Source organism: Scaptodrosophila lebanonensis, unplaced genomic scaffold (genome assembly GCF_003285725.1).
Source record: "Scaptodrosophila lebanonensis strain 11010-0011.00,11010-0021.00 unplaced genomic scaffold, SlebRS2 tig00000072-arrow-pilon, whole genome shotgun sequence".
NCBI classification, from domain to species: domain Eukaryota; kingdom Metazoa; phylum Arthropoda; class Insecta; order Diptera; family Drosophilidae; genus Scaptodrosophila; species Scaptodrosophila lebanonensis.
In genome coordinates, this window is record NW_022060558.1 from 953751 (window position 1) to 977199 (window position 23449).

The following is a 23449-nucleotide window of genomic DNA, read 5'->3' on the forward strand; positions in this document are numbered from 1 at the left end:
TTTGCAAACCTAACTAGTTATTGCAGAGGGCATGTAGCTTTTATATAACACCAGTTACCACCAATGCTTGGGAAAGGAAACATCTATCAAGGCCGAAAATAATTGCAGCGATATGCATGGGATTTTGCCCGGCAGGTAATTGGCGTGTGGGATATATAAGTAGTATATTGATGTGAGAAGCGTTTTTATACTCTGTAACTAAAAGTACAAGAGTATATCAGATTTGTGCAATGTGAAAAATGTAACAGACAGAAGGAGGCGTGGTAGACACCTCAAGGTACATACACATATTCTTGATCAGAACGACAAGACAAGCTGACTTAGCTTTATCTGTCTGTCTGACCGTCTGTCGCTCCGAATGAACACCTAGATCCCAGACTCTATAAGAGATAGAAAAATAAATCTTGTATACAGATGCTAGCAGGTACTACATACTATATATATGTATATTTATGTATGTAGTATGACATCAAGGCAAATAATTTCCTTTTATTGAAAAGTTACAAAAATGCAGAAAATCGTTGAATATCAATTTGTAGATATAGTTATTGACTACGGACCTCAAATCTGAAATCGATCAGACAACAATTATATCACAAGCTTTTCAATTGAAAAATAGTGGCGAAATACTAAAACCCCAATAATTCAAGCTCCAAGAATAATTTGCACGTTTTTTTTCGTATAGATTTTGCAGATCTTTATAGATTAAAAAAACCAAATTAAATTATCATCAGATCAGTAGAAAACTGAAGAGTTTTCGAATCACTTCTTAATGCTCACTTGCACTGTAAAAGAAAACTTGTGTCTAAATTTCAGCTTACTAGCTCTTACCCTTTGGGCTGTGCGTTGATGGCCAATCGGTCAGTCAGGACAAACTGTTGTATATATATATAGTGATTATTATATAGATTATAAGTGATTTGCATTAAGGCGTGTAGTATGTGGAATTTTTACTCAAATCTCGCAATACAAACTTATTGGTGCTTATTTGGGGTCCGTATTTCAATTATCATCGTTATACGCTAATTTTAATGGAAGTTATAGCCATAAATTATACTCTGGTTGATGTTCCTGTTGTTTTATCTTAACTTTTTTCTGCACTTATAATCATACGCACCCTTAGCTACAATGCCGATGCAAAATGCAGTGATACACCCTTTACTTGATTCAAATATTATGATTTCCATGGAAGTACTAGTTTTAGATATTAACAATAAGGATATTGGATTATCTTAATTGTATCCAAATATAATAATACGGCCCCTACGCCCTACGCCCTTGTATATATGTATATATGTATATACTATATATTAGTTTTGTGCAAATGTACATGTAACACACAGAAGGAGGCGTGGCAGACCCCACAAAGTATATATATTTTCGGTTAGGATAATAAGACGAGATCTCAGTAAGTACTTATAAGAGCTAGAATAACCAAACTTGGTATACACGTTCTTTTAGTCCCGACAAAGGGCAAGTTTGTTCATTTTATCCGATCCACCTCCCCACTCCCCCGCTATTCGCGATTTTCTATAACTTACCCAGCTCTTTGAATTTTGAACTCAAATCCAGTTAGTGATTATTTGTTCGTACAAGTAGTTTAAGTTTCATTATGATAGGTCAACTAGAAAGAAAGTTATAGCCATACAAGGTGTGTTCTAAAGTAATCAGGACTTAAAAAAAAAAAAAAAAAAAAAACAAATGGTTTTTTCGGCAAAATCAATTCATTTTATTCAAAATAGTCTCCTTCTGCTTCAATACAGCTTTTTGCACGATCCAAAAGCTTGTCGAACGAGTGTTTTACCTCGTTGGCCGGTATGGCCGGTAGTATTCCGGTGCAAGCCTTTTGAATGGCCTCTACTTCGGCATAACGGTTACAATGTGATTTTTGGTCAAATAATCGGTCACAAGCGTCGATCGATGAGACGGCGCATTATCGTGCAACAAACGCCAACTTTCATCTTCGCGATATTAGGGCCGAACACGTCGAATACGGCGTACCAAACGCTTCAAAACTCCAAGGTAGAATACCGCAATAACGTATTGGGTTCCGGGTGGAACAAGTTCTTTGTGGAATCATAAATACAAATCAGCATTGTCTTCACTTTAGACTTCTCCATGCGCGATTTTTTGGGTTTCGGCTCGTCCGGTGCCTTCCATTCGGCACTCTGGCGTTTCGTTTCAGGATCATATTGGAAACACCACGTTTCATCACCAGTCACAATATTGTAAAGGAAGTTTTTGTCCTTGTTGACCTCTTTAATGATGTCCTTCGAATGTTGGATTCTGAGCAATTTTTGGTCGTCAGTCAATTTGTGCGGAACACACCGTGCACACACCTTTCGTAAGCCCAAATGTTCGATCAAAATGCGATAAATCGATGTTTTGGAGATGTTCAATTCCTTTTCCATCAATTTCAATGATGATTTCGGCCGATTTTTGATGAATTCACGCACAGTTTCGATGAATTTTTGGTGATCACGAATTCTGATTGGCCCACATGTTGATCGTCATTTATGTCCTCACGACCACTTTGAAAACGTTGAAACCACTCGTGCACTCTGCTACGGGATAGGCAATCATCGCTATAAACTTGTTCCATCAATTGAAATGTTTCGGTAAAAGTTTTACCAATTTTAAAACAAAATTTAACGTTGGCTCTAGCTCATTTTCGCACCGATAACACAAACATTCTGACACTTCACTTCCAATCGATGAAATGCCATGAAATTCTCACAATCGATAAAGATAGCAGATTCTAACGCACCAGTCGACACCAGATAGCACTAGATTCAAAAAGTCCTGTTTACTTTGGAACACACCTTGTATATAATCTCATGCTATGCCGCAGCTGTTGTTGTTGCTGCATACATCACGCATATAAACACGTATCCATTTATGTATGTACATATGTTTTGAATATTTTTTATTATTCAATTTAATTAAATAATTTAAATATTCTCAGTTTTTAAATTATTAAAGTAATTTTTAAAATATTTTGTTTAATATTTTCTTTTTTGTGGGAGGGTATTTAAGAGTTAAGCTCGCTCGACTTTAGCACTCCTTTCTTGTTTTAAACTACCATCTCATCGATGCACAGAGTTGTGTTTTTTATACAACATTTATGGACTGGTACGTTTAACCAGCAACAGTTCCTTTTAGTGCCATGCTGCATATTCACACAATATTTTATTCAGCTATTTCAATTCGTTTTAATGTTTCGAATAATTACTCAACTGAATCATTATTATAGCCTGTACCCAAAGTGTAAAAGGCTATACTAGTTTTGTGTAAATGTATGTAACATACAGAAGGGGGCGTGGCAGACCCCACAAAGTATATATATTATTAATCATGATGACAAGTCGAGTCGAAATAGCCATGTCCGTCCGTCCGTCCGTCCGTCCGCCCGACCGCCCGACCGTCTGTATGAACGCAAGGATCTCAGCAAGAACAAGAGCAAGAATAACCAAACTTGGTATCCAGATTCTCCTAAGTCCGAGAAAGGACGAGTTTGTGTTTTTTTTTCTGATACACCCCATCCCCTCCCCACTCCCCCGCAATTCATGTTTTTCATAACTCCGGTAATTCTTGGAATTTTGAACTCAAATTTGGCATATACCTCCAATTAGTGTTTATGTGACCGTACGTCAATGCTGAAGAAACCAATAGCCATAAATAATCGCTGCCCATGCGTTGTTGTTGCTGCTTTGGTTCAACTTTCTGCTGCATAAATACACGCATATAAACACGCAGAGTCACGATTCTATGTAAATGTATGTAAACAAGTCTCCACTTTTGTATACATGTATTGAATAATTTGTATTTAATTTAATTAATATAATTTTTTAAAATTAATTTAAAATATTTTTTTTCCTTTTTGGTGGAGTATTTAAGAGTTGAGCCTACTCGACCTTAGCATTCCTTTCTTGTTACATATTTGAAGTCCTCCATAATTTACCTCTAACTTAGTGACAATACAAACATTACCAAAGACTATGTAACGAATAGAATCAAAACCCTGGTAATTACGGAAAGTCAGGCTCACCTAGTGTGTGCTTTTTCTTGTCTCTTATTCTTCAGCTTCAGTAATCAGAAGTAACCAGATCTAAATATATGATATGTACAAGAGTATATTAAGTTTGAGGGACGTGAAAAATGTAAAAGACAGAAGAAGGCGTATATATTATTAATCAGCATGACACTTCTTAATTTTTCAACATATATTTACAAAGTGATTTAAAGTCGGGAAACTCGACTTTAGCTTCTCCACTTGTTTTCATGTATAATTGCCGCATGTTTTCATATATTAGTTTCTGTTAAGGACAGACCATTTATTTCTGTGTGAGCTTTTATTTTATTTGGCTTCAAAGCTTGAACTGCTTCTTCTAATATGATTGCCTGGGGCCACTCTATCAATGCGAGCAGTATCGCAGTTCTTCGTAGGCCCCATAAGATTAGGCTATACCGGTCGTACGCTGTAAATGTAAACAAATGTAAACACGTTAACAAGATTTTAATTAATAATCATTTCCAAATACATAACATTAAAATCCGTGCGATCATACCTCCGCCTTGATTCTGCTCGAATCCTTTGAATTGTTCATGGTGCGGAAGAGAGAGAGAGAAATTTATATGATAGTTGCATGAACTGCAAAGAAAAAACAAAAACAACAAAGTCGTGCTTAGATTTGCGGTTGTTTTTAAATTATACTTTTGAATTTTGTTATCTGATCAATCATTAGAAAATATGTTTTGCATTTGATCATCATCATCTTCCGCGGCTATTTAAATATCTTTAGATAATTGAAAACCATATTTCATATTTCAACGAAATATTTTAAGGTAAGTACTATGGAAATGGAAAAAAGGACTTTACGCCGGTCATGGTGCTCATATATACATCCACAAATATGGTGGGTGAAGGACGAAGTTAAGAAAATCAGCAAGCGGTACATGCAAAGGCTACATGACCACCCCAACAACTTGGCGATGAACTTGCTGGACAACAGCGAACGGACCAGGAGGCTGCTCAGGACCCATCCTCTGGACCTCCCCAGGGACTAGCCGGATACTACAACTACACTCTAAATGAAATAATAAACTGAGAAGTTTATCTTTATCAAATTTAATGATTGTCCATGATGGACAGTTTTAAATAAAATACAAAGAAAAAAAAAAAAAAAATATGGTGGCCCTTAGGCATGCGGGCTGCTGCGCTCGCTGAGCCATAACTACGAGCATCTTCTGATAACGAACATCAGCAGCCGGCCAGTCCATATTATATATCGCCTCGGAAATCTTGGTGCTGTGCAGGGTAAGAAAATTAAGAGAGTAAAGGTGTATGCAAAAATCACAAATCTGGCAGATAATTGTTGCTATATGTACTTGTATGCGTGAAATCAGAAATTCCTGCCACGTACTTGGCCCGGATAGTTATTAATGTGGGGAGTGTACTACGTTCTTATAAGACACATGGAGTATTCAGTCGAGTGATAATTTAACTAAAATATAATTTCCGTGGAAGTACTAGACTTTAGACGTTAACAATAAGGCTTTTGAAATATCTTAACTCAGTCATATCCAAATAGTCTGAAGAAGAACAACTGGATCTGGATAGTCAAATATTCAAATCAAATTGAAGGAGTTAATATATTTGTTAAAGAAGAAGAATATTATTTTTGAACAAATAGCTCAAATCAACTCATCGATTCATAAAGGGGTTTTTTTTATACAACATTTATTGACTGGTGCTACTTCACAGTTCCTTTTAGTGCCATGCTGCTTATTCACACAATATTTTATTCAGCTACTTCAATTACTTTTAATGTTTCGAATAATTTGTTAGTCCAGTCAATAATTATATATTTCAAATCCTTTTTAATTGACTTCTAAGTTAGTGGCAATACAAACATCGCCAAAGACTTTTCACAGTCAACGGTACCGAACAGATTCAAAACACTGTTGATTACGGGAAGTCGGGGCTCAACTCTTGTGTGGCAGGCACTTTCTTCTTTCTTCGTATCTTCATCTTCAGCTACAGAAATGACTGAACCGGATGAAAAGTCCAGCTAGTTTGCCTAGGTCTGTGATCCGTAAGTATTCCCATCGGTGCAGATATGTTGCATAAATACTTGTATTGTGATTGTTTTCATGGCAATAATTAAAAGAACAGTATCTTTTAAGCTTCCGCTGTTATCCCATATACCATCCTCCCAAGTTAAGGGCATGTCTGTTGATTTCCAGTTGTTCTATAGAAGAAGCATTCCCAACGGCAACTGATCTTGACCTGTTAGACTAGGCCCTTCCCCTCGATTATTTTAAAAATCCATTCCCAGTTTTGGGGGGCTGAAATCTTCAAAGACCAATGAACAAACGTATCTTAATGAATCGCATCATATTGCGGATAGTATGAAATGCAAAGTTAAATTCGTGGATAAAACAAACCAGACGAGTCCATTGCTTCCTATTTTGTAATGGACGTATCGAAAATTGAATAAGATTTAAAGTGGACATCAAATGAGCGACGAATGTAAATCGATGAAACGACTTGCAAGATCTAGTTCACTTAATTAAACTAGACCGCACAACTCTAATCCTCAGCCCGATACCTATTTCGAACTCAATTTCACGGCACTTACTCGTAAAACGGAAGCGTCAAGCTGTTATTGTCACGCTCAGCAGTGTTTGCCTTGCACCAGTTGCCCACTTCTCACATTTTCCAGCAGTCTGCCCATTTCTATCATTCTGCCATTTCTCAATTCTTTTTCAGTTTTTTTTTTTTTTAAGCTATCTCTTAAATACTCTGCCCGGGCGTGTTAAAGTACATTTGATTTGATTTGTTGTCGACGTCGTCGTCGTAGTCGTCGCTATCCAGTTGGTTGGTTAATGGACAGTTGGCAGACAAGTTTTGCTGTGACACTAATCACTCACTTAGTCGTGAATGTTTGATGGGGGGTCGTAGATGGGGCGGGGAGGGGAGTGTGTGATAGTGCGGGTATATCGGCCCAACCGCCATGTCAACAAACGTTCGAGTGCCATAGAATTTTTAATGCAATTTGTCTGATTTGTTGTCGACACTGTTGTTGCTATTGTTGGTGTTGTTGTCATTGCTATTTCTGCGTTAGCTTGTCGCGTTGATTTGTTGCTGATTTTGTCAGTCATTTAGTCATTATAGCATTTTCCCTCCACACATTCACAAGCATTGACTTTGATTGAATTGGTATGCATTGCTTTTTTTTGTAATCATCACTAATAGTCATCAAAATTAAGTGGATTTGCTGTTTTAATTGAATTGATGGTTTGTTAACCCGTTTTTCGTTAGCTAACATTAACTTGGATCAGCTGGTTTTAAAGCCAACCCATGGCTTAGTTAAACAAAATACAAACTCTAGTTACACAGGCGCATCACAAATACCAAAAATAGCTGAAAAACTACAACAACTCATGGTATAAACGGTGGAAATTACAGCAAGCCTAAGAGCGCTTTTGAAATAACAGCCAATGTTGCCAAATTAACCCAAAAACCACTGGCAGTGTGACACTTTACAATGGCACAAATTGCTTTTCAGAGTGAAAACCGTATATAATATTACTTCTTATTTCAGAGGTGGGCACGAAATTATAAATCAAAAGTACAGCAACATCTACATCAACATCACCACCGTTATAGTTACGAAAATTGCTGAGTTACTGAAAATTGTGCTTTTGGCTGGCGCCACCTATCAAAACATAACGGCAAGAGCAAGGTCGGGTCGATGTCTATCGATAGTTCTATAAATAAAATCGATGCATCAATAGATCCATGTTAAGCTTACAAATTTAAATATGCTTTTAGAGTACCTGACGTAAATTTATATTAAGCTCATGTAGAGGCTCCTGTTTCAGGGTCTATAATTTTAGCTGGAATTATATTAAAACTAGGAGGATATGGTTTATTACGGGTTATTTCTTTTTTGCAGTTAAATTTAAAATATAGATTTATTTGAATTAGTATTAGATTAGTAGGAGGAGCTTTGGTAAGATTAGTTTGTTTACGTCAAACTGATTTAATGGCTTTAATTGCTTACTCTTCTGTTGGCCATATAGCCATATTGTTTTAGCTAGACTATTTACAATAAGATATTGGGGATTATGTGGTTCTTATACTTTAATAATTGCTCATGGTTTATGTTCTTCTGGGCTATTTTGTTTAGCCAATATTTCTTATTTCTTATTTTTCTTTCATAACAAAAATTATCTAAATCGTAAAAGTTAATTAACTGTCCAGCTTTTATCGCAATTTTCTTAATGTTAGTGTTTTAGAATCGAACGCATTTTTATCACTTTGCATATTATTTATTTAAAATCAATCCAAAACCAGCAATTTTGGATACACAAGGTATAAAAACAACGAACTGCAACCAACGCCATCAAAACTTCTTCTTAGATACGGTTTCAAACATTCACGAACTTTTTGCCACAGCACCGGAGAAGAAAAGGTAGGATTACTTATAGTCCATAGGCGCTTAAATGAGGTCAGGAGTAACAACTGAGATGATCCAGTTAGGAAACAATGAAAAAATTCATTCACTTTAATTTGAAAGTTGCTGCCATAACATGTTGATTTCATAATAGAATTTGTCATGCAACAAATTAATATTTTATTTATCATGTATTTCAGCATCGATGATAATCTGTATATTGCCACTATGCAACATAAGACCAGCTGCCAGTCGATAAGTGAATAAGTGAACTCAACCTGCCTGTACAGAGTTCAAAGTCAAACTCATTGTCACTTGACCAAAAAATCAAGCTTTTTCCAGCTGCAGTAACAACGCCAATGACGTTCAAAGTCCAAACAAGTGCTGGAAGAGCAGCTTGTGCATCTACTATAACAGAGCTTAACTGGCAGTCATGGACTGAGCTGAGGAGCCAACATGCTATTATTGCATCTCTGTCTCTCTGAACTGCCTCAGAGATGTCTCGATGCTGTCCAAACGACATCGACGTGTCCATGTGTGTGGCCAGCGACCATTTATGCAGTTGCTTCTACATATATTTGGGTGTGTGTGTGTGCGTGTGTGTGCAACAGACAATTACATGAGCAGCAACCACAATGGCCCCCGCAACCACCCAACCACCCAACCAACCTTCCGGGCAGCTCTGGTCCGTCCAACAATCACGTCTATCCGACGAGCCTTTGCGGTAGATGTTGTCCATTACTCTCCTCTACAGACCGCCCAGGGCCAGTTGAAGCTCAGCAATTTTCTCAAGTCAAGGTAGGGCATTATAGCATGATGAGCCTCATTCAACATCAAATCTGTGCCGGCTATTAACTGTGTGTGGACCAACTGGCTCATTATACACAGCACTGCACGGCACTGCACAGAAATTGCTTAAATGGTTAATAAAATTGCCATTTGGCTGTTGTTGCTCTTCTGACCTCAAAAACTTTCTGCCGGCCTAAGCAGAACCTAATTCTGCTCGTAACTCAATTGTTTAATGTCCCCAAAAGAGTCAAAAAACAACTAGCAAAGTAAAACAATAAGCAGGAAATTGTTGACAGGATGTCAAACGGATGCATTTTAATTTGTGTGTGCTGCAGGCCTCTGTCCTCTGTGGGGAGGACAAGGAGCTCTAACAAGTTTTAGGACGCCTTGAACTTGGAACATGCTGGCATGTACATATACTTCCAGGCCGACGGAAGTCTCTGTGTTGACTTCATTTGCTGTGGTCTTGCTAGCACAAAAACAGGAAATTATTTAATTTCTGTTCACATGACAAGAAAATGATGAACTGAAGGCAAATTGTAATATAAAAGCTGTTACCATTCCGGGATGTTTGGTTAGAAGCCGCAATTAAAATAGAATTTCGCTCTTAAGTTTTTCTATTTTGTGTGGGTTGACAATTTTATAATTTATAATATTATGTAGGTCACCTCTATATAGAACATAAAAACTTAGTTATTTTTTCTTCTTACTGATGAAAGACTACTACTTTACTACTTTACCCAAAAGCTACTATGGGAAGTAGCAAGGGTTTTGTAAATGTCATCGAGCAATCTCTTGGATATTATGATAATCGGAACAGGACGAGTCGATATGACTGTCCATAGAAGATGTCTATTAATCTCGGTAAAATCATACTTGATTATATTTATATTTCGTGTGCATTCTTAATTGATGATACTTGTAGTTAGAGAAGAAGAATAATCAATTTGTTTTTATATTATACAAAAAATACATGAAAAGTATTTTTTAAGAGCAAAATATAAAAGGGTCCCTCCCTAAATAACGAGGGTCTAAACAAACCGAAATAGTTTGTAGTCAATAATAAATAGTAATATGTAATGAAATTTAATCAGGTCCATATGCTTCTGCATTGTCCAAACAGCCGCAGACAAAGTATCCAATGCAACAAAAAAGTTAATGAAACTCAGAGCTAGCCTATGTGACCATTAACCATTAAATGGCAATATTATGGCTTCATGTGGCCGAGGCAACAAATATGAAACACTTGCGCACCAAAGGCGCACAGCACAAGCGACTTAGACACATCAACACCTAATGATGTACATCATCAGCACATCATAGAAGCGGCAAGTCGACGGCAAAGTCCCCCGTGCTGCCCAGACCGGGTGTCCTTGCTGGGCCTGCTAGGCAACCAGATGCTCCATAACCATGGATAAAGGCTGAGGGCCAGCTGTTTCTCTTGCCACTTGACTACTTTTTGCTGTTGTGGCTCTTTTTTGGACGCCCCTCGCACCCAGTCTACGAGTATGTCAAGCTGCCTTAACACCCAATGCTGCCATCGCCTGTTTCCTTTCATGCCTGGCCTCTGCTCCTTGCCACAGCAATTAAGGCAATTCAAAGTCACGTAGTGTGGTAGCAGATTTGCCAAATGATTTCATAAGAACACTTTTGCAACGAATTTCCAATTTTCATAGTCAGCCAGAACCCTGCTGTTTGAAACAAAGGTAACATTTTATATGTAAATGTTAAATGTGAAGGCGGAGGCATTAAATGTCGCGACGGCTGATACGCCAAACACATATTCAAATCAGGTACCACTAAAGAGCGAATGTAATTGATTTTAAAATTAAAATAAATGTCATACTACACATATACATATTATAAATGCGAAATTTGCTGCATTTGTTTGTTACTTTGCCATTGCTTTTCAACCAGACCGCCAAAACGAAGCAAAATAATACTACTATATGTTATAGCCTAATAATTTGATCTTCATCATGATAAGGTAGTCGTTTAAACATTTTCCATCCTATTTCCCTTCTTTATTCCCATGTACTCGTATAACGCGAAAAAGAGAAATAGCTCAGAAGAATACTTTAGCACCAGTAAAACATTGCTTCGCTTCGTGGGCGAAGTTAGCTGAAGCAGGTGTTGAAAAAATTCAGACCTGCATCAGCAATATACTCGTCTTATGCAATACAGGTCAGCTGTATTGAAACAAATTCTATCAAACATCAGGAAACAGAAGTCTTGAAATTGACTTTCAATTAATTGAGTTGTATTATACTCGGGCGCCTAATTACTATTTACAATAAGAAATTAGCAAAATTGAAACAGGTCAGAATATATTTAAGTAAAATTCATTTTATAGCTCAAATGAATCACATTTTCTTAGATACAAGTAGTTGCGACTATTAGTCATTACAGCAGTCCTTCATAGCTATAAAAATAAAAAAAAATAGTCTTTTTCGACAAGACAGATAAATTTATTTCATTCATAAGTACGTAACATGCACACATAATTTTTCATCATTTGCTTCATCAATAATAAAAGAAGACATTTTTATAATTCTTATTTATTACATTAATTTTGTATAAAAGCGTTCGTATCCAATGAAAGGAGAAATGTTCGGCTGAGTGTTTATTTTTAAGGTACTTACTTTAAATTGCACCTTCTAGTTGTTGCTGGCAGACGCACACAATTTACTTGAAAGTCATTATGGAATGGCATACAAATAAATTAAGTATACGCTGAGCAGACCATTTTTCTTAAACGCTGCATTGCGACGGCTATCAACAGCCAAACGCCATGGGCTAGCCATTAATCACAACCACCAGAAGCAATATACTGGTAGTAGGATGCTCGCCCAGCAGGCTGATGTGGTTGTTTGCGCGCACTAAGCGTCAATAATAGCCTAAAATGCCCATTTAAATAGTGTTCAATAAGCTGAACAGCACCAGCAGCGTCAGCGGCAGGCCAAGAAAACGCAAACTGTTGGCTGCAGGATACGGCAGGTAACAACAGACGGACAGATTGAATGGCGGCCTCGCTCCAGGACACAGCCAAGTCAACCGAGGCAATGGGCGGCACGCTTTCTTATCATCGCCAGGCAAACACTAACAAGACCATCGACTCTCTCTTTCTATCTCGCTTCGCGTGAACGTCCTTGAAGGACTTGCAATGCCAATAAATAAAATTTGTTGTGTGCTCAATAAGGTGGGAATGGGCACGTATTTACACAACGTTTTAAATCAATTTATCAGCAGGTAGCACAGGAATGTAGAGAAGAGCATAGAGTACCTGCTTTACCTTCCCTCTATCATTGCAATTGTAAACACTGCCAGCAATATAAATTGTAACAATTTCTACATTTATGCAAAATTCATTCAACTTGCACGCTCATCAACATTAATGTTCTGCAGAAAATTAAAGAGGCATTGCCTTAGAATTTACGTTTTAACACGCGATTAAACCCTAATATGATTTTTATGACCAACAGATGAGCAGTGCGGAGACTGCCTGGGGATGTAGAGCATCCTAAAAGGTGTCACAAACAGAGCAGTAAGTGCTCATTGATAGTAATGCGACTCCCACAGACTCATTCAGTTAGTCAGTCAACCAGCCAGCTGGCATTAAAACCGTATTGACAAGTTATCATTAAACGCTTTTATTGTTATATTAAAAGACACTGACGTAACTTGAATCGGGAAAATTTGATGTCTATATAAATTGCATTGGCATATAAATTATGCGACTTGTTTTACGATTATGCGACTTTTATTAATCGCAAGTGAAAATTTAGTCGCCTCGCTAACGACTTGCTGGAGATTGTGATTGATGGACGCAGCGAGAAGTGGGGTGCAATTTGACAAATTGAGTTGTCATAACACTGCATAACTTTAAAGATGAGTTCAATTTTATTTAAATATTTAAACTCTGCCATGTATGGGTTGCTTGAAATATATGTATCCCTGAAAGAATATTTATCAAAATCCCTCTACTTTCAAATTACATATATGTATTTTACTGAAATTCTTTATTTCTTTGCAACACTCAAATAGTTCCTAAATAATTATTGAGTGCTTTTGTCTTCTTAAGCATTTTCTTTTATTTCTTATATATAATTAAAAAGCTTATTTTAAGGCATAGCGCAACATTGGGCATGTGAGAAACAAGAAAAGAAGCAAAATTAAAAAGAAAAATCCTAGACTGATACAGCAAGTAAACCAATTTGGAATAAATATTGGAAAATACATAAACAGTCACATGACTGTACCATTTGCAATATAAGTTTGTATAAGAAAAACTCATTTCTTTCGCTTTTAACTAAGACTAAGGTGACAAAAAATAATTCCTTCGAAAAAGAAAGGTTGCAATAACCTACGATTAAATTATTGAACTCTTAAACCGACATCTTATCGGTGTCGTAACACAAAAAAGAGTAAAGCGGCAGTCAGAGCTACACTGAGAGAACTATTTGCATTATCATATTTAATCTGCAATAATAAAATACATATTCTACCAAAGACTGCACAGATTGAAATATGTTTCAGTAAATATGAAAGTTTAAGGTTTTTCACTCTTTTCACTTTTTGCAATAAATTAAATTTGAAGACTTTAGTTTCAAAATCTAGTGAATCGTATTTGTTAGAAAAAACGGCATTTCTGCCGTATCTAGCCTTAATATTTATCATTCCCTTTTTTAAATATACTTTAAAATAATATTAAAAATTTAATTGAAAACATGTTTTTCTTTTTTGTTTTGTTCTAATTTGTTTTAAAATATATATCTATTTCGTTACTTATTGATTAAAAACTAAATGATGAAAATAAAAAAATCCATTTTAGCTTCTTTTTTTCCTCTCGAAATTTATTATAGCGTTTTGAAATAAGTTCGTCAAAATGATGAAAGATGACAAAAATAAGGATGACGTTCCAGAGTTAAATGTATAATTGATAATTTGTAATCAGGTCTTGTTACTTTGTTACACATTGAAATTTAATATTAATAGTGTCGAGCGCTGCTTTCAATTGGTAAAGATTATTCGCCATACCTCTTGGACGCTTTCGGTCCAGTCCACAAAATACTTGATGGGCCTAATATATATGTAGTATATTTTATACTCTTGTGTACATATGTATATACTATATGAAGGATTCATATATTTTCATTAAAATCCATTCACAGTAAAACTGAATATTTTATCAATATCATCGAGTATCGGGAGAAGTAATCTAGTCTTTAATAATCATAACCACTGTATTCTTGTTACCACACACACTAAACGCTCTACCCTCTAATGATGCGAACAGGCAAAAGGTACTCATACGCCACATTGCACGCATTACAAAGCGCATTAGAAGCCACGCTATGCGTTGCATACATTACGGCGTTGCGTGTTTATTAAGCATTAATTGATGTGCGCTTTTGGCTTGCGCAGTGGAATCGCCAACAACTCTATCATGTTGCACACACACAGGAGCCATACTCATTCCGAGGCCCAGAAGGTCCTTATGTCTAAGCCGCATTCCATTTAGGCAAGATAAGGTTGCGTTTTAAGGATGGTTGCATTTAAATTGCGGCAGTGAGTTGCTCATTGCTTTCATCATCATCAGCGCCGTCGTCTTCAGCATCATCACCATCATCATCATCATCATTGCCATCGTCATAAGCTGCCGAGGCGCAGTCATCAGCATTAAAAAACAAATAATTAAATTCTGCGCTGCCAGCCTCAGGATGAAAACAGCGGATGTGGCTGCATTCAACCATTTATTTCCTACCGCCATATAAAGCACAAAGTTTACACAACACCCGTGCAGGATAACAGCCCATACATACATATATGTACACACACAGCTGTAGGTTACACATGTCTGCGTGTGCGCAATTTGATGAGCTAAATTAAATATTGCAACACAAATACAAATAAAAATAAAAACTTAATTGCATGAATTTTATTACAAAGCATGCGTATTAAAGTGCTGGCCGTGTTAAATTAAAAGGCAGAAACGTAATTTAAATGGCGCCACCAGGTGGCGGCTCGGAAAAAACCTGTCGTACAATTTTTAATGTGCAAGTCCTTGGCATCATATGTCACGATGTTCAACATGGTTGGCACAAAACGGGAGCTGCGAGTATGTTGAAGCTTCAAATGGCACTGAACATAAAAAAGCTAAGCATCAATGCTTGATTTCGTTGCACGAGTCTTTGCAGTGAACCCAAAACATTTTCAAAAAGGCTTCCAATCAAATATTTAAATAAAATTGCTAACCATTTTGTATGATCAAAAGTATAATAGGTGTTAAATGTAAATTGTAAGAATTAAAGTCTCATTTTTTATATACTAATTTATACGATTTTAAATGTTTCAGTTTCTTTATATAGTTTAGTAAACGAAATTAAGGTAAGGTTATCACTATTTCTGTCCTTAATTAATGTATGTTTTTCAAAAAGAGCATCTAGGTTTTTTTTTGAGACACAAATGCCTGTGGAAATATAAATTTTCTTCAAAAATAAAATCAAGTTTATGCCAATTGAATAACTGCAACGATATAAACTATTCTTTCACGCAAATAAAAACGCAATTCGTAAATGACTTTAATTTTAAAATCTAAGCATTTAAAATAAATACCTTTAAGAATTTCCTTTTAATTAAAATATTTTATTTTGAGAACAAGTAACAAACAATATTGAAATGATTTATAATGTTTTTGTATTTTATTCACTGACTTGTGCTAAAGGAGAGTTATATATTTTGCATTATTTTATCGGTTTAAATATATTTTTTTAAATAATTATTTATTAAATAGTTAAATGTAATCGTAAAGCAGGTAACATAATAGAATATTCAACGTGTGCATTAAAATATTAATAATTTATTCTTAATTCTGCTTCATTTTTATCAACACTTTTCAATTTATTTATGCATATGAATAGTCAATAGTTGTTTATACTCTGAAAGTTTTAGCTAGACTTTGAATGGCTATGTGGAATACTTAATGATATCGCATTTCCTTTATACCTTCAAGAAAGACCAGAATTTAATCCAGAATTTAAACCATTTAATATTTTTTTAATAAAAACTGCATGTTTTTCATGACATGCTTGTGAAAAACACAAACAACTTTCATCCTTGTGTAGTTTATATATTTTCTAAAAAGTTACATTTTTCCTTAGCCACACCAATCGTTGAAATATGAAACATGTTCATCAAATTTAGAAAGGCAAGAATGTCAGAACATTTAATTATCTTTTGATTTAATATTCGAAAGTGCAAAGAGAATGGCTCAAATTGCAAAGTCCAATAAAAATGAAAATAAAATACATAAATGCAAACAAAGGCAAGTGCAAGCTACTTGACTCTAAAGTGTAAAATTTGTTATTTATGTGAGCATGTGTGTATGCGTGTAAAATAAATTTATTGCCACACACTAGAGTTGAAGGGAGCAACAGTGTAAGTGTTGCATACTTATGTGCGCCACAAACAATATCTAATCAGCACGCAACCATGCATAACTGTAAACGCTGTAGCCATGGCGAAGCTCAAATGAATGTCGCTCTGATTGCATAAACAAACATTCACACATACACACACACACACACACATACACACGCACACACACACACATTCCACGATGGTCAACATGCTTGATTAGCGCCAGTTTGTTTATGGCCACTTCATATGAACGGCATTCGGTTGCATGTGGCACGTGCGCATGTTAATTTGATATGAAAATAATAAAGAATTACTTTGCTGGCATAAGGGCTGCAACAGTGACACGCCAGCTAACATTTACATGCATACAAAAAATAAATGAATGGAAAAAATGCACAAAAAGCTGAAAACAAAAGGACCCTCCCAGACAGCTGAAATTGTTGTTGCTGTCAGGACAGCACTTGTCGCTGTCATTGTCTTCTGTCTTTTGTCTTACAGAGTGAAAATGCCACGGCAGCTCACATTCGAAACAGTTTGCAGACGAGAGAGCACCAACAACTACTGAATTGTTTATGTGCAATGGCAGAGAGTGTTTGCTGTCTGGTCTCGCCGCTTTGTATTTTGTATTGCATAGTATTCTAGTCTACTCGTAGTGTCTTCGGTCTGGTCTGCTTTTCTCATAGCTGTCAGTTGTGGTGCACGCAACGACGCCGAAATGGTTGAAACATCAAAATGAAAAAGGCGTTGCAAGGCGTTCTAAAAATGTTCTTTCAAATTGCTTCAAATATGTAGCCATAGTTTAGATAGAGCTAGAAACACTACAAAAGCTTGCCGCGCAGCTCAATAACTACGAAGCACCAGTAAACATTTTCTACTAATAACATATTTTTGTTTTCAAAATTTCAAAAAAAAGAGAAAATTTGGTCACATGGACAAACAAAAAAGGCTAAACACTGGAAAACTCTAACTCGAACTACGGCAAGCCAAAGTACTCATATCCAGTTTTTCAATTTATTAAATAATCGAGCAGCTCAATAACTACAAAGCACCAATAAACATTTTCTACTAATAACATGTTTTTGTTTTCAAAATTTCAAAAAAAGAGAAAATTTGGTCACATGGACAAACAAAAAAGGGTAAGCACTGGAAAACTCATGTTTTTGCTATGACAAGCCAAAGAACGCCTATCCAATTTTCCAATTTTTTAAAGACTCGTTCGTAATTAATTTTGGATTTTCTAACCCATTTCAATCATCTTAATAATTAAGTTCTTCTGTTCCAATACTAAAGGCGATTTAAAATATAACAAAAATCATTGAAGTTTCAATTAAATATACACATGCGAGTACAAAATAACAACAATTGAAACCTTTAATAATATTACCAAAAATAACAACAAAACAATGTCTTTGGAATATAAAAGATTTGAAATTTCACAAGGACTGCTTCCTATTCATTAAGGACATAATTAATGCTAGATCAATTTAGCTGTCTGCACCATTATGTAGTAAAGGCGAATTTAAATATAACAAAATCGAGCAAGTTTCAATGCAATACATACATAATCATATATACAAAATAATAACAATTAAAACCATTAGTAATACTAAAACAGTCGCTTCAAATATCATTTGACAGACAATTTTTAATATTTTTTTTAAAGAAACCACAAATTTTTAGACAATTTTGGCAATATCGCTCGCAATAAATCATTTAAAATAAATTCCATTTCCACAATATTTGCTGACACTAACTATCCACTCTTTTCTTTCACAATGATATTATGATAATATTTTATCGACGATTAAAGCAACTAAAAAAAGTTAAAACTTTGGAACAGTTCAAACCAGAAGCCGTTATTGCTCTTTCAATTCTTAGTGGATCTTCCACAGAAGCTGTTTATTAATTAAGCCAAGTGGCATTTTTTCAAGTTAACTTTTTTTATTGTAGAAAGATACTCCTTAGTGGGATTGAAGTGTCCCTAAATAAAAGATGTATTTTGTCTATGTATTTTTGGACTAGCTTCATCAAATGATCCTTTTTGGTTTTCAATTCGATTACGAAATAATATTAACACACAAGAATATTTATTGTGACACACATAATTGTTTGCATAAAACGTGAAGCCGTTGCTTAAAGTGTAAACGCATATAGTATACATTTTTAAAGCCTATAAATATATATAAGTATTCTTTCCTTTACAGCTTAGAATCTCAAATGTCTTATGAATTTTGATTAAATCAGTGATTATTTAGCTATTCATATACTTGAAACCTCTAACTTATTTGGTCCCACCAGTTCGATGAAGTGTTCTATGCTCGTAACACTATCTATTCTAACCTTTAATTTGAAAGTACAGTCTGTCAACTACAATGCATGTTGTCAACAACTACTTCGACAGTGAAACTTTTTACACCTGTGGCTGACCAAAGCTTCTAAGCAACACAGACAACACACCCCGTTGTTGGTTTTGTGGCTGCTGCATATAGTATATGTACTTATTCGCACTTAGTATGCAAAAATTGCAAAGTTTCGACTTCCACAAACTTTTGCCAGTTATGTGTTTGCACAATATTTGATTATCTGTTTGTTCTGCCAAAGGAATGTTTAGTTTGACATGAGTTCAAGGCACCACTCGTACTTCTATGTTAATACATATACATCTACATATATGTTTGTTTGTATGGCTGTTTGTTTAGTGCCCAAAAGTATGCAGCGAGCACTAGCAAGCCATGATACAAGACCTGTTATTTGTGCTTAAATTTATTTGCTCTGAGGCCAACAAAATGAAAATTTCCACAATTTTGTACGAAATGTTAAATGCGTATATTTGTTTATGGTAACTTAATACCTTTCTGCCTCGAACCCATAGTAAAGGCTGCAAGCGGGCAAGTGCAAGTTTTTTCGGCAGTGCCTGGTGGGAGACAATTGACCTACCCTGGCCTGTCTTGTAATTGGATGCAGCAAGGTGCAAAGAGCAGAATAAGACAAACATATGCACACGTGTGCATATGCAACATACCTAAGCACTGTGGAATGGAAACCAATACATAAGTGTCAAAATTTTCAAAAGTTTTGTGGCATTTGCTCTAATTTCTTTACCGTCAAAATAAATTTATTATATAACAAGATTGAACGCTACAGTCGAGCTGTCGGGCTTGTACGAATGTATGTAACACACAGAAGGAGGCGTGGCAGACCCCACAAAGTATATATATTCTTGATCAGCATGACGAGACGAGTCGATCTAGCCCTGTCTGTTTGTCTGTCCGTATGAACACCTGGATCTCAGAGATAAGAGGTGGAGACACCAAATTTTGCACAAAGATGCGTTATATGTGTACGCTGTGCAAGTTTGTTTTATTTTTTGATTTACACCCCCCCCCACTTCCCCCCTATGGGGGTTTTCCCGATTTTCCATTCGTATAATTGCCTATATCTCGGAGACTATAAGACCTAGGGACACACAACTTTAGTCCCAGATGCCTTATATGAATATGCAGAAAATGTATATTTTGGAATTTCCCTCCCTTCCCCCTCTCTCCCGCAAATGCGATTTTCTCTAACTCCCGTAATTCTTGCAATTTCGAACTAAAATTTAGCAAATACCCCCAGTTAGTTATTATGTGTCCGTATGCCAAGTTTCACTATGATAGACCGATTTAACAAGAAGTTAAAGCCATAAATATATTTGCTGCTGCAGCGCTGCCCAACCGCTGGCCGCAGCTGTTGTTGATGTTGCTGTTTAGTTGACTGCTAACATGTTTACACAGACACGAATAGACGCGCATAAACATACATACACTCACATAGCCGCAATTGCTATGTAAATGTGCCATTATACACCCTTTACGTGAGTTCGAATACCGAAAGAGGTAAAATCGATCAAAAAATTTGTTTTTAATTCTGTCACTTTTTTATTTTCTTTAATTATTGTAAACATATGTACAGAGTATTTCAAAGACGGGACACCCGACTTCAGCTTTTTTACTTGTTTAATAAAGTGAAATAAAAACAGATGAACTTCAAAAGGCAAATCCTATATTAAATGTTAATCTGAGCCAGTCATATTAAATGGTAAGAAATATGGAAAGACACTGTCACAATCGAATCGTAGACTCACAAGCTTGCAACAAACTTGCCTTGAAAGAATCGGTCAATTATAATTTTGCTCGTGAAAAACAATTTTTTTTCCGATCCAATATGTAATGATTTTTAAAATACACCCAAAATACTTGTATAAACAATAGTGAGAACGATTTAAAATAATGATAGACAACACATATAGTATTAAACTTATTAATCTTTTCGCAAACAAAGATGTGCTAATCAGAGCTAACAAATGAGTCTCAATCTTGATTTAAGAACTATTGAATTTATAACATTAAATTGAAAGATTAAACTCTTGAAATTATTTATAGTTTGACCACAATTGTTATTCCTTTATGGTACGGCTTTATACAAATTAATACTATTTTTCTATTGCTTTTGAAAACATCCCACCAAATTGGCTATTCAACTTATAATTCAAATACCCGCTATTGAACATGTCTGTTAGGCTGTTCAACTAACTGTAGAATGGACTGTATATTAAAATAATTAAAACTAAGGAAATAAGAAACAGCTTTAAATAAAAACTGAGAAAATAAATGAATAAATTGTTGAGCAGGTGGGTAAAGACTGGATGAGGAAGTCTGTCGAAATGTGTGAAAACTTCCCATGGTGCAGGACATGCACATTTTTCCTGTGCACACATGTATATATTGCTGTGTTTGCCTATGTGTACATATGTATGGGTGTATGCGTGTGTGTGTGTGTGTGTACATTACTTGTGGCTTAGTAACTTTTTCCAGAGAAGAAGTCAAAAGCTTAAATGCACTTCAGCAGCTACACAGCACGGAAAAGTTATTTTAAATATATTTATTTATAACACATTGCTGTTGCTGCTCCTGCTGGTAGGGCACTGGGCTTTCGGTCAAGTTTTGAGGCAACTGCCGAGGTTAAGTCCATTTTCATATACATTTCTTACCTTTTAGCAGATCTGCATTGCTGTAGGTGTAGTCTGTGTGAGTAAGAGGCTAAAGTTGCATTTGTTTAAGCATACTTTTAAAATTGTAAACGAAATCAAATGTGAAAGTGTAGAAAGTTTGGTTAAGCTGCTGTTGTTGATGCTTCTGGATTTGAACACCTTCTACTCTTGATCATGGCAACAAACTAACTACATTTTAATTATTAGGCTGTCAATTATGATATTTCAATTGCAATTGGTTAGTTAAGCTTTCTCACACAAAACTGCCAGGTTTATTTTGTTTGAGCTATCACAGTGAATCTTGATATGCGATACTACTAACCAGATGCAATTGTCAAATAGAAAAAGTTTTCTACTTCGCGTACCTTTATATTAGATTACAAATCCATTTGATTTGAGAAGGCATAAACATTTCATTTAATTCATTTCCATTACATTTAAAATTAATTAATGGCAACTTTTATATAAACATTTTAGTGCAAAGAATGTGCTTTTCAGTTCGCTTTGAGCAGGCATTGAAATATTTGTAATATGCACTTTGAAACCAAAAGTTACGAATTCTTCTTATGTGAAAAACTAAAACCACAAAACCATAAATACCTTTTTTTTGCCGTATGTTTTTGGCTCTTTTTTGCTGAATGCATGCGGTTTATAATTTTAAGTATTTTCTAAATTTTTCGTGTTGCTATTTTTTGCCAGCAACCCGAAAATAGTTTAACAGCCAGTTGTTAGCAATAAAACGGAGCACTACAGCCAGAGAAGCGAAAAGTGCCTACAAAGCAGAAAAAGTGGCCAACAATTATGCATACAATTATTTAGATTACAGCTACCCACTAAACTTAAACTTTAATTATACAAAGTGATGTGTGCTTTTACGCTTTACTCTACATAATTACCAGCATTCATCTAGGCACCAGCACCTGTTATCCTGCAACTGTCCAAATCCTTGCAACCTGTTTTCTCTTAAGCTTGGAAACGTACTCTGCTTTTTTAATATTTCCCTCACCGCTCATTACACGATATGTATGTAGCCGAGTAATCAAAGTAATGAAGCAACACTACACTAGTTCATAGATATATTTTAATAAGCTATAGTGAAGTAATAGATAATAGTAGTCCAAATGCTAGGCCATTCAACCAACCTTAACTTGTTTATTAATATTATCTTAATAAATTGAATAAAACCGATTGGTATAACTTAATTTTCCATGTAATATTGAAAAAAGCAAAATGAAGTAATTTTCCCCAAATCATATAACTTTTAAATTGTTCCAAAAGATTTTAAACATATTTATAGCAACTGTATATAAATATTCAAAACGACATTTTTATTTTTCAGTATTGCTGTTTTTTCTCATGCCATGACATTTTCAAAATGTTAATACAGGAGTTTGGAAGCAAAACAACACACATATTTAGTTAAAGCTACAAATAGTGCTTTTTAAATTTATTTTCTTATTTATTTCAGCCGAAAAACAATAATATCGAGCTGCTAAAGAACTTCCCAGTTCTTAGATCACTTTGAAACTCTGATACTTAGTAGATAGTCAGACGTTTTTAATGCTTTGATTTATTGAATAATTTTATTAAATAAGTCGACAAAAAAAGGCAGGCAAATGCAGACATAATAAAACCTTTTACGACAAAATACCAATAAATACTTAATATAACAATGACAAGATTAAATAGTTAACAGTCTTCTACTGTAGTCTAATATTGATGAAGTGTCAGTAAATTTACTTCAAAAAAC

The 23449-nt window shown here is 35.3% G+C and overlaps 1 long non-coding RNA gene across 1 annotated transcript in view; it reads right to left on the reverse strand.

Moving 5' to 3' along the window:
- Positions 1–3877: 3877 nt before the first annotated feature.
- LOC115625269 overlaps positions 3878–23449 on the reverse strand; it is a 34470-nt gene continuing 14898 nt past the window's right edge. The window contains exons 3-4 of the long non-coding RNA XR_003995519.1: positions 4569–4651; positions 3878–4478 (exon numbers count right to left, since the gene is read on the reverse strand). This is a non-coding gene — a long non-coding RNA (uncharacterized LOC115625269). The remainder of the gene's footprint in view (positions 4479–4568; positions 4652–23449) is intronic.